Consider the following 4,316-nt stretch of genomic DNA (forward strand, 5'->3'; position numbering starts at 1 on the left):
GGTGCTTAAGCACCCCCAAAAGGAATCAAAGCACCCCCAAAGATTTCTTACTTTTTTTGACAATATTTGCTCTTTGTGTGACACATTACTAAAAATATAAAAAGCATACAGTACTGTACTTGTTTGAGACGTAACATTTTAACAACAAAAGTATAGATAACCCCCCCCCCCTCCCAAAATGGTTTGTTCCAGCTCTCCCCTACTCTGGCTCTAGCGCCGTTGCTGCCAGAGATGGTGGCTGAGACGCAGCGGAGTGGAGGTTTAAGTGCCTGGCTTAAAACAGGACATATTAGCTGCATTTAACCTTCAGTTACTCTTTATATAGTTAGGTAGGAGTCAGACCATGTTTCTTTTTAGCTGAAAAGCATTACACCAGGTAACCTGCAGTGTTGAAAACGTGTTTTCCGACAATGTTAGCTACCCTACAATCCGTCCTGCTCTGTAGTAAAATCAGCGACATTTGACCGTCCTGTTGCTAACACTGAAATGTATACAGCCTATTTAAAATCTAAAACTTAAAATTGTCCGCAGCCTACCTTTGGTTACCACTGTCCTGTTTGAAATGGATACTAACTAGCTAACTGACTGAATGCCCATTAACCTTATAAACTCCTGGTGTGTGTGTGTGTGTGTGTGTGTACAGAGAGACAGCCAGGTTCATAATGGATATAAGGAAGTTTTTCCAAAAAAAGGAGCCACATTCAGGTAAAAGTGTAAAATCAAATGATCCGTCATTCAAGAATAATGTTGGATCAGTGTTTCAATGTTTATATCTTTTATTAGATGTTCATGTGGTTATTTGCCTTTTTGTTGAAAGTAGACTGAGAGAAGACTTTTTGTTAGTGATCTTATTAGAATTTTTTTCATATTAATGTAATTTTTCATCTAATTGAATACAATCTATTTGTGTATGATTGTCAGTCCAAAGAGGGAGAGAGGAAAGAGGGAACATGAGGAGAAAGTACAAGGTCAGGAAGAACCAGGTAAGAAAACAGACAGGGAACAGTGACAGGCACAACAGAAACTGTTAAACTGACAAAGAGAAAAAACCTGATTTTACTCACACAATCTGGAAGTTGTGTCCTCCCTATATTAAAGCTGCTATACAGAATCTGCAAAACAAACTGGGTTGAAACATTTTTGACCCTCTTTAACAACATTCCAACATAACATTATCATTGATTGGGGAGATTAAAATTAATGATATATTTTTATGTGGTTCAGCCACAACTCTACTAAAACCTCAGCCGCAGTACATACATTACATTTGCACTCTATCAGAAAGTGCCAAACAGCCCTGGTGGAGTGAGGAGCTTTAAAGAGAAGCAGATGCTCTGTTTATATTCTAAAAATGTTTTAAGCTTGTTTCAAAGATTCTGTACAGCAGCTTTAAATGTTTTCCAAAAGCACACATACACTTAACTTATCAGTGTTTCTCAAACATTTTACAGTGTGTACCACCTGAGAAAAATGTCAAGCTCTCCTAAGTACCGCTATGAAAGCATGAAAGTCATAAATCTTACAACACAAAATTAGTATTATTAAATTAGTTTCTGCAATAAAGATTTTTTTCATACATTGTATACATTCTACCACAGGCAAAGTTGCCTCCATTTTTATAGTTTTTATTAATATTTTGTAATAATTTATTTGTAATAATTTATTCTGTTTTGGGAGTGTTTTTTATGTATTTGTATTATATTATACATACACATTAAAAGTGAATATCTGTCCAAAAAATGCACTCAGTTTACTTTTTACTCACAATGAGCATCATTCATTATTCTCCCCCAGTAATTAAGGTTAGGATATGTATTTTTTTCTATCCCAATCCATTCTTCTTTTGCAGCATTTAAATAACCCTTATCAGATTTGATGGTTTTGTTACAGACTTTTCAAAAAAGTGTTTTGCTTTTCTTTCACAAATGTGGGGATTAAATTGTGTTAAAATGTACAAAACAGTGATGTCATGTTTTGTGATGAGGACCCAGGGACAGAGAGACTTGATGAATTTAAGAATCTTATGATTTAATAAAGAAATTTGCAGACTTGCACAGAGATGGTAAAATTATGATGACTGATAACGGAGACGAAGATAACAGACGATGAGGACAGGGAGGAACAGGGGTTTAAGTGCACCAAGGAGACAGTCAGAGAGAACTCGGGACAATATTTAAGGATGCAGGGACTGACAGAGACAGGTTTATCTTGCCTGGCTGGGCAGCTCTCTGGGTGCTCAGCACCCCCAAAGTTCTGATCCTAGAACCGCCCCTGATTAGAGATGAAAAAAAAAAAAACACGACAATAAACCCATTAATTGATCCATTAATTACTTGCACATGGTGTTACTATTGTGCTCTGGATCTTCTGGCTTCACAGAGTAACATGAGAAGAAAAGCAGTTCTCACACTCTGAAGGCCAATTCCATCTTCTCCATCACTTCCTCTTTAAAGCTACTCTACCCACCAAGCACCATCCACCATCAAATCAGGAGACTGGTGATTATTATATGAGGTAGTGAAAGTTTGTTTAATTAATGTTGAGGCTACAGATGAATCTTTTCTATTCTGTGTGGATTCACATGTTAACCCTCAGGTCAGACTTAGAGCTGAATGTTTTTCCACATTCTGAGCAGCCAAAGGATTTCTACCATGTGTGAATCCTCAGGAGTTGTTTCAAATTTCCAAAGAGGCCAAATGTCTTGCCACACAGGGCAACTGAGTGGTTTCTCTCCTGTGTAGCTTTTTTTGTAGTGATGGGTCGGTCGCAAACGAAATGGCTCTTAGAGCTGACTCTTTGAAGTGAACGATGCAAGCCGTGGGGTTTTTTTTTCTTTCTCTTACCCTCTCTCTCACTTTTTTTCGCTTCACGCTGCACGTCACTCTTGTGTTTCTGCTGAGCAGAGACGGGAGGGGCGCAAACATAGCTGGACTGGCCATCGGGCATACCGGGCATTTGCCCGGTGGGCCGATGGTAATTTTTCGTTTTAAATGGGCCGATGTTTTGTTGTTGTTGTCTTTTTTTTCCGTAACCGTGTAAACAGTGAAAGGTGGCGGATTGGACAGATGCTGGCAAACGTGTAAAAATAACTCAATTGTTTGGTAGTGGCTATGGTGGAGCTTTCACAGATTCAGTAAAATTAGCAAGTGGTGGAGGCCAGCAGGTGGATGGGGGAAAGGGGAGGCGGAGGAGGAGAGACCCAAGGCGGCCGCCGGTCCGACTGTCAGGTGAAATGAGCTTCAGGTAAGAAGTTATGACCTGCAGTCTATCTGGGTCAGATATAAACCAAGTTTAGGTGGAGTTTATTTTCGTTGTGCTAACTTTTTACAGTCAGTTACAATAACTCGTACTGCGTACTAGCTAGCATGATGGAGTTTCGATACAGTTGGGCGGGTGCTATGATGTTACTGGTGAACTTTATTTTATTCATAAGGTTAGTTAGTCGAGTTGCCTATACCTCTGGTATTCAGAGTTAATATTACGTGTTTTGTATTGAGCTGAAAATAAACGCGATTTGTTCTGTACTTCAGCTACAATAAAAAAAAAGACAAAAAGCTGGATTTATTCTGTCTTTATGCTGTCAGCTGCCTCTTCTCTCATTCGCCCCCCTCCCTCTCCTGCTGCTACTTCAATCATGAAACTGATCAATGATCAGCGTTTCTGCCGCAAGTCCCGTCTCTCTTGCTTGTTTATCTCCCGCTTTGTGCCAGAAAGAGGAAACTAGCGGAGGTCGCGTTAAACAGCAGAAGCACCTTTAAACTGACAGCTGGTAACTGTGCAATGGCGGGTCTAGCAAAGTTTTGCCAGGGGGGCCAGGTAGGGCATTAACAGGGAGAGGGGGGCACAAAGAAATACTTTTCTTTCTTATTCTCATTTAAAATTTCAAGCTTTTAACAAATAATTATCCGAATCTTACAACCAAAGTTTTCATCTGATGTCAAATTTATAGAAATTCATTATTGTACATAGTAAGTTTTTTTCAGGGTCCCAACATAATTACTTCAGAAGAAAGTACTGTACATGATGCCAGTATTTTCCCACATTTTCTAGATACTGTACTAGTACTTTGTGTAAAATGCCATCAAAAAGTCAGTTAAGTTTTATTCTTTCTCACCTGTCTTTCTGTCTCCATTCACTTTTTAAAGGTTGCCATGTTAGAAAAAATATTTTGCCCTGCCATGCTGTTTATTGATATGGTAAATAAATAGTTTATGAAAATATCACTAAATCTGTCAATTATTATTTTTAATATTCAGTAATGGTCATGTCTTACATCTAGTCTTTTCTGTCTTAATGTCAGGTTTCCACCATATGTT

General features: G+C 38.6%; 1 long non-coding RNA gene across 1 annotated transcript; it reads left to right on the top strand.

The window, feature by feature from the left end:
• The first annotated feature begins 232 nt into the window (after positions 1–232).
• On the top strand, positions 233–2,370 carry LOC309699411. The gene is made up of 3 exons (XR_014274330.1): positions 233–376; positions 644–705; positions 922–2,370. It is a non-coding gene; the product is annotated as an uncharacterized lncRNA (long non-coding RNA).
• Positions 2,371–4,316: the final 1,946 nt, after the last annotated feature.

This window comes from Aulonocara stuartgranti, assembly GCF_965226115.1.
Source record: "Aulonocara stuartgranti genome assembly, chromosome: 22".
Classification (NCBI taxonomy): domain Eukaryota; kingdom Metazoa; phylum Chordata; class Actinopteri; order Cichliformes; family Cichlidae; genus Aulonocara; species Aulonocara stuartgranti.